This window comes from Coregonus lavaretus (assembly GCF_964263955.1).
Source record: "Coregonus lavaretus genome assembly, chromosome: 21".
NCBI lineage: Eukaryota > Metazoa > Chordata > Actinopteri > Salmoniformes > Salmonidae > Coregonus > Coregonus lavaretus.
In genome coordinates this window covers 30646629-30658984 of record NC_140008.1, presented here as the reverse complement: position 1 = coordinate 30658984, position 12356 = coordinate 30646629, and positions in this window count along the sequence as shown.

Below are 12356 nucleotides of genomic sequence, written 5' to 3'. Positions count from 1 at the left end.
GTCATTTTTTCATGTTGTTTTTTTGTAAGGGTCAACTGAAGTGAATAGAGTACCACATATAGGCAGCCAAGGCTGGTGTTTAATATCTAATTAAGCTAATGTGTTTTATGTCCGATGTTATGAAATATAAAATAACAGTAGGGAGGCTATATATACAGGGGGGTACCGGTGCAGAGTCAATGTGCGGGGGCACCGGCTAGTTGAGGTAGTTGAAGTAATATGTACATGTGAGTAGAGTTAAAGTGACTATGCATAAATAATTAACAGAGTAGCAGCAGCGTAAAAAAATGGGGTGGGGGGGCAGTGCAAATAGTCCGGGTAGCCATGATGAGCTGTTCAGGAGTCTTATGGCTTGGGGGTAGAAGCTGTTAAGAAGCCTTTTGGACCTAGACTTGGCACTCCGGTACCGCTTTCCGTGCGGTAGCAGAGAGAACAGTTTATGACTAGGGTGGCTGGAGTCTTTGACAATGTTTAGGGCCTTCCTCTGACACCGCCTGGTATAGAGGTCCTGGATGGCAGAAAGCTTGGCCCCAGTGATGTACTGGGCCATACGCACTACCCTCTGTAGTGCCTTGCAGTCGGAGGCCGAGCAGTTGCCATACCAGGCGGTGATGCAACCAGTCAGGATGCTCTCGATGGTGCAGCTGTATAACTTTTTGAGGCTCTGAGGACCCATGCCAAATCTTTTCAGTCTCCTGAGGGGGAATAGGCTTTGTCGTGCCCTCTTCATGACTGTCTTGGTGTGTTTGGACCATGATAGTTTGTGATGATGTGGACACCAAGGAACTTGAAGCTCTCAACCTGTACCACTACAGCCCCGTCGATGAGAATGGGGGCGTGCTCAGTCCTCTTTTTTTTTTATTGTAGTCCACAATCATCTCCTTTTTCTTGATCACGTTGAGGGAGAGGTTGTTATCCTGGCACCACACGACCAGGTCTCTGACCTCCTCCCTATAGGCTGTCTCATCGTTGTCGGTGATCAGACCTACAGTTGAAGTCGTAAGTTTACATACACCTTAGCCAAATACATTTAAACTCAGCTTTTCACAATTCCTGACATTTAATCCTAGTAACAATTCCCTGTTTTAGGTCAACTAGGATCACCTCTTTATTTTTTGTGAATGTGAAATGTCAGAATAATAGTAGAGAGAATGATTTATTTCAGCTTTTATTTATTTAATCACATTCCCAGTGGGTCAGAAGTTTATATACACTCAATTAGTATTTGGTAGCATTGCCTTTAAATTGTTTAACTTGGGTCAAACTTTTCGAGTAGCCTTCCACAAGCTTCCACAATAAGTTGGGTGAATTTTGGCCCATTACTCCTGACAGAGCTGGTGTAACTGAGTCAGGTTTGTAGGCTTCCTTGCTCGCACACGCTTTTTCAGTTCTGCCCACACATTTTCTATAGGATTGAGGTCAGGGCTTTGTGATGGCCACTCCAATACCTTGACTTTGTTGTCCATTTTGCCACAACTTTGGAAGTATGCTTGGGGTCATTGTCCATTTGGAAGACCCATTTGTGACCAAGCTTTAACTTCCTGATTGATGTCTTGAGATGTTGCTTCAATATATCCACATAATTTTCCTTCCTCATGATGCCATTTATTTTGTGAAGTGCACCAGGCCCTCCTGCAGCAAAGCACCCCGACAGCATGATGCTGCCACCCCGTGCTTCACGGTTGGGATGATGTTCTTCGGCTTGCAAGCTATCCCCTTTTTCCTCCAAACATACCGATGGTCATTATGGCCAAACAGTTTTATTTTGTTTAATCAGACCAGAGGACATTTCTCCAAAAAGTATGATCTTTGTCCCCATGTGCAGTTGCAAACCGTAGTCTGGCTTTTTTATGGTGGTTTTGGAGCAGTGGCTTCTTCCTTGCTGAGCGGCCTTTCAGGTTATGTCGATATAGGACTCGTTTTACTGTTGCTATAGATACTTTTGTACCTGTTTCCTCCAGCATCTTCACAAGGTCCTTTGCTGTTGTTCTGGGATTGATTTGCACTTTTTGCACCAAAGTACGTTCATCTCTAGAAGACAGAACACGTCTCCTTCCTGAGCGGTATGATGGCTGCGTGGTCCCATGGTGTTTATACTTGCATACTATTGTTTGTACGGATGAACGTTGTACCTTAAGGCATTTGGAAGTTGCTCCCAAGGATGAACCAGACTTGTGGAGGTCTACAATTTTTTCGCTGAGGTCTTGGCTGATGTCTTTTGATTTTCCCATGATGTCAAGCAAAGGCGCACTGAGTTTGAAGGTAGGCCTTGAATAACATCCACAGGTACACCTCCAATTGACTCAAATGATGTCAATTAAACTATCAGAAGATTCTAAAGCCATGACATCATTTTCTGGAATTTTCCAAGCTGTTTAAAGGCACAGTCAACTTAGTATATGTATAAACTTCTGACCCACTGGAATTGTGATACAGTGAATTATAAGTGAAATAATCTGTCTGTAAACAATTGTTGGAAAAATTACTTGTGTCATGCACAAAGTAGATGTCCTAACCGACTTGCTTTTGGCTATAGTTTGTTAACAAGAACTTTGTGGAGAGGTTGAATAACGAGTTTTAATGACTCCAACCTAAGTGTATGTAAACTTCCGACTTCAACTGTACCTACCACTGTTGTGTCGTCGGCAAATTTAATGATGATGTTGGAGTCGTGCCTGGCCATGCAGTCATGGGTGAACAGGGAGCACAGGAGAGGACTGAGAACGCACCCCTGAGGGGCCCCCGTGTTGAGGATCAGTGTGGCAGATGTGTTGTTACCTACCCTTACCACCTGGGGGCGGCCCGTCAGGAAGTCCAGCATCCAGTTGCAGAGGGAGGTGTTAAGTCCCAGGGTCCTTAGCTTAGTGATGAGCTTTGAGGGCACTATGGTGTTGAACGCTGAGCTGTAGTCAATTAATAGCATTCTCACGTAGGTGTTCCTCTTGTCCAGGTGTGAAAGGGCAGTGTGGAGCGCAATAGAGATTGCATCATCTGTGGATATGTTGGGGCGGTATGCAAATTGGAGTGGGTCTAGGGTTTCTGGGATAATGGTGTTGATGTGAGCCATGACCAGCCTTACAAAGCACTTCATTGCTACAGACGTGAGTGCTACGGGTCGGTAGTCATTTAGGCAGGATACCTTAGTGTTCTTGGGCACAGGGACTATAGTGGTCTGCTTGAAACATGTTGGTATTACAGACTCAGACAGGGAGAGGTTGAAAATGTCAATGAAGACACTTGCCAGTTGGTCAGCGCATGCTCGGAGTACACGTTCTGGTAATCCGTCTGGCCCTGTGGCCTTGTGAATGTTGACCTGCTTAAAAGTCTTACTCACATCGACTATGGAGAGCGTGATCACATAGTCATCCAGAACAGCTGATGCTCTCATTCATGCTTCAGTGTTGCTTGACTCGAAGCGAGCATAGGATGGATTTAGCTCGTCTGGTAGGCTCGTGTCATTGGGCAGCTCGCGGCTGTGCTTCCCTTTGTAGTCTGTAATAGTTTGCAAGCCCTGCCACATCCGACGAGTGTCGGAGCCGGTGTAGTACGATTCAATCTTAGTCCTCTATTGACTCTTTGCCAGTTTGATGGTTCGTTGGAAGGCATAGCGGGATTTCTTATAAGCGTCCGGGTTAGAGTCCCGCTCCTTGAAAGTGGCAGCTCTACCCTTTAGCTCAGTACGGATGTTGCCTGTAATCCATGGCTTCTGGTTCGGGTATGTACGTATGGTCACTGTGGGGACGATGTCATCGATGCACTTATTGATGAAGCCAGTGACTGATGTGGTGTACTCCTCAATGCCAACGGAAGAATCCCGGAATATATTCCAGTCTGTGCTAGCAAAACAGTCCTGTAGATTAGCATCTGTGTCATATGACCACTTCCTTATTAACCGAGTCACTGGTGCTTCCTGCTTTAGTTTTTGCTTATAATCAGGATGATATAATTATGGTCAGATTTGCCAAATGGAGGGTGAGGGAGAGCTTTGTGTGTGGAGTAAAGGTGGTCTAGAGTTTTTTTTGTTTCCTCTGGTTTCACATTTAACATGCTGGTAGAAATGATGTATAACGGATTTAAGTTTCCCTGCATTTCAGTCCCCGGCCACTTGGAGCGGTGCCTCTGGATGAGCGTTTTTCTGTTTGCTTATGGCCTTATACAGCTCATTGAGTGCAATCTTAGTGCCAGCATCGGTTTGTGGTGGTAAATAGACATAGTGTGGTCTACAGCTTATCATGAGATACTCTACCTCAGGCGAGCAAAACCTAGAGACTTCCTTAGTATTAGATTTCATGCACCAGCTGTTGTTTACAAATATACACAGACCGCCACCCCTTGTCTTACCGGAGTCAGCCGTTCTATCCTGCCAATGTAGTGTATATCCCGCCAGCTGTATGTTATCCATGTCGTCGTTCAGCCACGACTCGGTGAAACATAAGATATTACAGCTCTTAATGTCCCGTTGGTAGGATATCCTTGATCTTAGGTTGTCCATTTTGTTTTCCAAAAATTGTACGATGGCTAGTAGGACTGATGGAAGACGCAGATCACCCCGACCTACGTCCACGATATCTCAGTCTCTTTTGTCATGCGAATGACGGGGATTTGGGCCTTGTCGGGTGTCTGTAAAATATAATTTTGCGTCCGACTCATTGAAGAAAGAATCTTTGTCCGATACGAGGTGAGTAATCGCTGTCCAGATATCCAGAAGCTCTTTTTGGTCATTGTCACGGATTCTGCCGAGGCTGCTCCTCCTCCTTGCTCGGGCAGGCTTCGGCGTTCGTCGTCCCCGGAGTACTAGCTACTGCCGTTCGATGTTATCGGTGTTTGTTTAGTTTTGTCTGTATTGTTTACACCTGTTCGTCATTATGTTAATTGTTCCCCTTATAATTACCCCGGTCTCTCATCTGTACTTTGTGTGTGATTGTTTTCCCCTTCACGGTTGTCTATTTTGTGAGCGGGTTATTTCCTCCCTGCGTGGAGTTATTTTCTGTGTCCTTTTGGATCCTTTTCGTATTAAAAGTACGTATCCGAGAGTTCTGTGTCCTGCGCCTGACTTCGTTTACCGCATCTCACAGACAGTCGTGACAGAATCACACACCTTACCATGGAGTCAGCAGGAGCGACGGCACCGACTGGATCAATCGAGGAGCGCGTCCTACAACAGGCAGCGATGCTCCAAAATCATGGTGCCGCTATGGATAACGTTATGAACACTTTGGGACGATGGGAGAGAGGAGGTTTGCCCACACCTCCTCCAACGATACCACCACCATCGGCTACTCCTATCGTCTCACATCCGGAGTCCAGTGGGATTCGGCTCTCGCTCCCGAGGGCTTATGATGGCACCGCAGCCGGGTGTCAGGGTTTCCTGCTCCAGGTGGAACTTTACCTGGCAACCATTCACCCGGCACCCTCGGGATACGAGAGCGTGTCCGCCCTCATTCCTGTCTGTCCGGCAAGGTACTGGAGTGGGCCAACGCCGAGTGGGGAGGGATAGACGCCGCTACTGTGAACTATGCGGAGTTCACCCGCCGCTTCAGGGCAGTGTTCGATCATCCCCTGGAGGGGAAGGCGGCGGGTGAGCGTCTATTCCACCTCAGACAGGGGAGGAGGAGCGCGCAGGAATTCGCACTGGACTTCCGGACTCTGGCTGCCAATTCGGGATGGAATGAGAGGGCCCTCATCGACCGCTACAGATGCAGCCTGAGGGAGGACGTTCGTCGAGAGCTGGCCTGCAGGGACACCAACCTAAGCTTCGATCAGCTGGTGGACATGTCGATTCGCTTGGATACCCTGTTGGCTACCCGCGGACGTCCAGCGCTGGGGCCGTCCATTCCATCCCCCAGCACCTCCGAGCCGAGCCCTATGGAGCTCGGGGGTGCTGGTAGTAGGGAGGCCAGGAAGGAGGCTGTCCCCTGCACCAACTGTGGCCGCCGAGGACACACGGCGGTTCGGTGCTGGGGAGGGTCTCCTCGGATTCGAGGCAGCAGGCAGCGCACTGATGAGTCATTCCAGGTGAGTAAGGTCCCAACTCACCCAGAGCTCTCTGCTGATCATATGTGTATCCAAGTGATGTTTCCAGAAGTTTCTTCTTACTCCCAGCATAAGGCCCTAGTCGATTCAGGCGCAGCTGGGAATTTTATCGATCGCCATTTCTCATATAAGTTAGGGATCCCTATATTACCAGTCGATGTGCCCTTCCCTATCCATGCCCTAGATAGCCGGCCTTTGGGGTCGGGATTGATTAGGGAGGTCACAGCGCCACTGAAGATGAAAACGCAGAAGGGTCATGAGGAGACTATACAGTTGTATTTAATTGACTCTCCTGCGTTTCCAGTGGTGTTGGGACTTCCCTGGTTAATATCTCATGACCCCAACGTTTCATGGCAACAGAGGGCTCTCAAGGGATGGTCTGATCAGTGTGTGGGGCGGTGTGTAGGTGTTTCCGTAGGGGCAACGACGGTGGAGAGTCCGAACCAAATGCCCACAATGCACATTCCTCCTGAGTATGCCGATTTGGCAAGCGCCTTCTGTAAGAAGAAGGCGACTCAATTACCACCTCATCGACAGGGGGATTGTGCGATAGACCTCCAGGTTGGCGCGGCACTCCCTCGCAGCCATGTGTATCCTCTGTCTCAGGAGGAGACGGCTGCTATGGAGACATAGGTCACCGAATCCTTGAGACAGGGATACATACGGCCTTCCACTTCTCCTGCGTCCTCAAGTTTCTTTTTTGTGAAGAAGAAGGATGGGGGTTTACGCCCGTGTATTGATTACCGTGGTCTCAATCAGATCACTATTAAATACAGCTATCCTCTCCCTCTGATTGCTAGTATGACGAAGTCATTACACGGGGCGTGCTTCTTCACAAAATTGGATCTCAGGAGCGCTTACAACCTGGTGCGCATTCGGGAGGGAGATGAGTGGAAAACAGCCTTCAGTACCACCTCGGGTCACTATGAGTACCTCGTCATGCCATACGGTCTAATGAATGCTCCTTCAGTCTTCCAATCATTTGTAGACGAGATTTTCCGGGATTTGCATGGACAGGGGTAGTGGTGTATATTGATGACATTCTGATATACTCCGCTACACGTACCGAGCATGTGTCCCTGGTACGTCGGGTGCTGGGTAGACTGTTGGATCATGATCTGTATGTGAAGGCAGAGAAATGTCTGTTTTTCCAGGAGTCCATCTCCTTCCTGGGACACCGGTTGTCTGCGTCAGGGGTGGAGATGGAGATTGACCACGTTTCAGCCGTGCGTAATTGGCAGACTCCAACTACAGTAAAGGAGGTGCAGCGGTTTTGGGGTTTTGTCAATTACTACCGGAGGTTTATCCGGGGTTTTGGACAGGTAGCGGCTCCCATTACCTCCCTGCTAAAGGGGGGCCCGGTGCGTTTGCAGTGGTCGGCTGAGGCGGACAGGGCGTTTAGTCATTTGAAGGACCTGTTCACCTCAGCTCCGGTGCTGGCACATCCGGATCCCTCTTTGTCGTTCCAAGTCGAGGTGGATGCGTCAGAGGCGGGGATCGGTGCTATGCTGTCTCAGCGCTCGGGCACGCCTCCAAAACTCCGCCCCTGTGCTTTCTATTCTAAGAAGCTCAGTCCGGCGGAGTGCAATTATGACGTGGGGGACAGGGAGCTGCTAGCTGTGGTCCAGGCCCTGAAGGTGTGGAGACATTGGCTTGAGGGGGCTAACTACCCTTTTCTCATTCTGACTGACCATCGTAACCTGGAGTACATCCGGGCAGCGAAGAGACTGAACCCTCATCAGGCTAGGTGGGCCATGTTTCTGGCCCAGTTTGCCTTTAAGATCACGTATATCCCCGGGTCACAGAACGTTAAGGCAGACGCCCTGTCCCGACGATATGACACAGAGGAGAGGTCCATTGAGCCCACTCCCATACTACCGGAGTCTTGTCTCGTGGCACCGGTGGTGTGGGAGGTCGACACGGAAATCGAGCGGGCGTTACGTACCGACCCTTCTCCCCCAGAGTGTCCAGAGGGACGGAGGTACGTGCCGCTCGAGGTCCGTGACCGACTGATTTATTGGGCTCACACGTCACCCTCCTCTGGTCATCCTGGTATTGGTCGGACGGTGCACTGTCTTAGCGGGAAGTACTGGTGGCCCACCTTAGCTAAGGACGTGAGAGTTTACGTTTCTTCCTGCTCGGTGTGCGCCCAGTGTAAGGCGCCTAGACACCTGCCCAGGGGAAAGTTACAACCTCTCCCCGTTCCACAACGGCCGTGGTCTGACCTGTCGGTGGATTCTGTCCAGGACCTTCCCCCCTCCCGGGGGAATACCACGATCTTGGTCGTTGTGGATCGGTTTTCTAAGGCCTGCCGTCTCATCCCTATGCCAGGTCTTCCTACAGCCCTACAAACGGCCGAAGCCCTGTTTACTCACGTTTTCCGGCACTACGGGGTGCCTGAGGATATAGTGTCTGATCGGGGTCCCCAGTTCACCTCTAGAGTGTGGAGGGCGTTTATGGAACGTTTGGGGGTCTCGATCAGCCTTACCTTGGGTTTTCACCCTGAGAGTAATGGGCAGGTGGAGAGAGTAAACCAAGATGTGGGTAGGTTTCTGAGGTCCTACTGCCAGGACCGGCAGGAGGAGTGGTCGGGGTATATTCCCTGGGCAGAGATAGCCCAAAACTCACTCCGCCACTCCTCCACTAATCTCACTCCTTTCCAGTGTGTGTTGGGCTATCAGCCGGTTCTGGCACCCTGGCATCAGAGCCAGATCGAGGCTCCTGCGGTGGAAGAATGGTTTCGGCGCTCGGAGGAGACATGGAACGCTGCGCACGTCCATCTGCAGCGGGCCATCAGACGGCAAAAGGCGAGCGCCGATCGCCACCGCAGTGAGGGTCCGGTTTATGCACCGGGAGATCGGGTCTGGCTCTCGACCAGAAACTTGCTCCTTCACCTGCCCTGCCGGAAGCTGGGCCGGCGGTTTGTGGGGCCATTTAAAGTCCTGAGGAGATTGAACGAGGTATGTTACAGGTTACAGCTGCCTGTTAATTATCGCATTAACCCCTCGTTCCATGTGTCTCTCCTCAGGCCGGTGGTAGCTGGTCCACTCCAGGAGAATGAGGTACGAGAGGCCCCTCCGCCCCCACTAGACATCGAAGGGGCTCCGGCGTACTCAGTCCGTTCCATCATGGATTCGAGGCGTCGGATGAGGGGTCTGCAGTATCTCGTGGAGTGGGAGGGGGACGGTCCGGAGGAACGGTGGTGGGTCCCTAGGTGGGACATCCTAGATCCCTCCCTGTTGACAGAGTTCCACCGGAGTCACCCAACTCGCCCTGCTCCGCGTCCTCCTGGCCGTCCCCGAGGCCGGGGTCGGCGCACGGCTGGAGCCGCGCGTCAAGGGGGGGGTACAGTCACGGATTCTGCCGAGGCTGCTCCTCCTCCTTGCTCGGGCAGGCTTTGGCGTTCGTCGTCCCTGGAGTACTAGCTACTGCCGTTCGATATTATCGGTGTTTGTTTAGTTTTGTCTGTATTGTTTACACCTGTTCGTCATTATGTTAATTGTTTCCTTTATAATTACCCCTGTCTCTCATCTGTACTTTGTGTGTGATTGTTTTCCCCTTCACGGTTGTCTATTTTGTGAGCGGGTTATTTCCTCCCTGCGTGGAGTTATTTTCTATGTCCTTTTGGATCCTTTTCGTATTAAAAGTACGTATCTGAGAGTTCTGTGTCCTGCGCCTGACTTCGTTTACCGCATCTCACAGACAGTCGTGACAGTCATAAGAGATGGTGGCAGAGACATTATGTACAGAATAAATTACAAATAATGCGAAAAAACATTCATTATAGCACAATTGGTTAGGGGACCGTATCTCGTGGAGTGGGAGTGGTACGGTCCGGAGGAACGGTGGTGGGTCCCTAGGAGGGACATCCTAGATCCCTCCCTGTTGACAGAGTTCCACCGGAGACACCCAACTCGCCCTGCTCCGCGTCCTCCTGGCCGTCCCCGAGGCCGGGGTCGGCGCACGGCTGGAGCCGCGCGTCAAGGGGGGGGTACTGTCACGGATTCTGCCGAGGCTGCTCCTCCTCCTTGCTCGGGCAGGCTTCGGCGTTCGTCGTCCCCGGAGTACTAGCTACTGCCGTTCGATGTTATCGGTGTTTGTTTAGTTTTGTCTGTATTGTTTACAACTGTTCGTCATTATGTTAATTGTTTCCCTTATAATTACCCCTGTCTCTCATCTGTACTTTGTGTGTGATTGTTTTCCCCTTCACGGTTGTCTATTTTGTGAGCGGGTTATTTCCTCCCTGCGTGGAGTTATTTTCTGTGTCCTTTTGGATCCTTTTCGTATTAAAAGTACGTATCCGAGAGTTCTGTGTCCTGCGCCTGACTTCGTTTACCGCATCTCACAGACAGTCGTGACAGTCATAAGAAACGGTGGCAGAGACATTATGTACAGAATAAATTACAAATAATGCGAAAAAAATATTCATTATAGCACAATTGGTTAGGGGGCCGTAAAACGGCAGCCATCTCCTCCGGCGCCATTCTGCATAGTTGTTATGCTTGAAAGTGGAAATTAGATGTTTGTTCTTTCCTGTTCTCGTAGTTTCTCCACTGAACAAAGAGACAGGATGTAGTTTATACCAAAGCCTGTGGTTGACCAATTAGAATTGATTCCAGTAAAATTAGGCCAATGGCCAAATACAAAGTATCCCATTTCAGGCTTCAATGTATAGATAGTTTGGACCCGCACTATGAGTCCTGCACTGGAACCCTTACACAGATTCTAAACAGATGTTGAACTGAAAAACTAGTTCCATTGATCTCTAGTTCTCTGCATTGTGTATTTATCTTTTAATATTGTTACACTCCCCCTAGACCATTTAAAAAAGACATATACTTAAAATGTCTTTCAGAAAAACAATAGAAAACATGAAAATATAGGCAGTTTAAAAAACATTAGCTGTAAGCATAAAATAATTTACATTAAACACCTTGCATTTCTATAAAACACAAAGGGCATATTTTACTTGCCGTTGCAATACGAAATAGATTTCAAACAAAGTTATAGAAAATAGGTATTAACAGGTGTGATACCACATCTGAGAGAGCATGGTTCGTCACAGCACAGAGGACAATCACCACGGGCACATTGACCAAAATCATAAGGCTCGTGTGATGATGATGATGACCCTTACGATTACTACCACATACTTGTGAACACCACTGACACCCATCTCCAAAAGGACACGGTCGATGAATCTTATCATATCCCCTATCACGCAACCGTCGGACCTTAGCAGACAGACATAGGGCAACAGCACACTTGATAACCTGGATGAGGATAAGAAAAATAACCACAACTCCCGCTATTGGAAGTATCATGCTCACCAAAAAACTTCCCCATGTGCCAAATGTGGAAGAGAACCACATGACTAAACCTAAATAATCTGGATTGTAATAATGATATTTAGCGCCCTCAGTCCTGATCTTTTGGATTAGGTCAGTTATTTCCTCAGAATTATCAGTAATGTAAGTACAGCATTCAGCACCAAAAATAGCACATGTACCCCCTTGTGCGGACAGAAGATAGTCAAGGGCCAAACGATTTTGCATTGCCACGGTCCAAATGGCAACCATCTCAGCAGTAATTAACGCAAGACTCTCAGCTGTACTATTAGCTAGGATTTCCAAAGAGTTAGCAATATTAATAACTTCCCGTGCTGTTATAGAAATACCATAAGAGGGAAAAGCAATAGCAAAGAATCTCTCAGTTTCTGTAATCGCACGTTTATGACGGTGTGAAAAAGGAGAGTTCACAGAATGCCTTACATGGGGTATGACATATCCCAAATAACACAACCCTTGTCACAACTTTGGTAACCAGGGATAGACATAGGAGCCACAAATAAAGTAAGTTCCATTAGGAGCTGCATTAACGAAGGTATTGGCTTAGAAAGTAGTCATAGTGCCATTACTGAGAGTCAATTCAGCAGACATTAGATATTCCGCAACCAAGTGTGCCGTCACAGGCAGATAGGTTTGTTGTCTGATCACACTTACACAGTAAATTCCATAGTGTTAAATATGCAGTGTCAAAGTACATTGACTCTTACAGAGTTATTACTACAACAGTTGGAGTAAGATACCGCCCAGTGTTGGTGAAAAAGTACGTTGTTAAAAGACGCAGTGTCAGACGTACTCTGGAAAGCTCCGCCCACCTACGACTCGTCTCAAACGGACCACACATTTTCACGGCGCCATTTTCTTCATGTGGAATGACTGCGGTAAGTTTCTCCTAAGCGACTATACACACATTATTTGTCATTTTAACAGAAGCAGCATTTAAGAATTACTTTATATCGTTGCTAACAGTGCACTCTA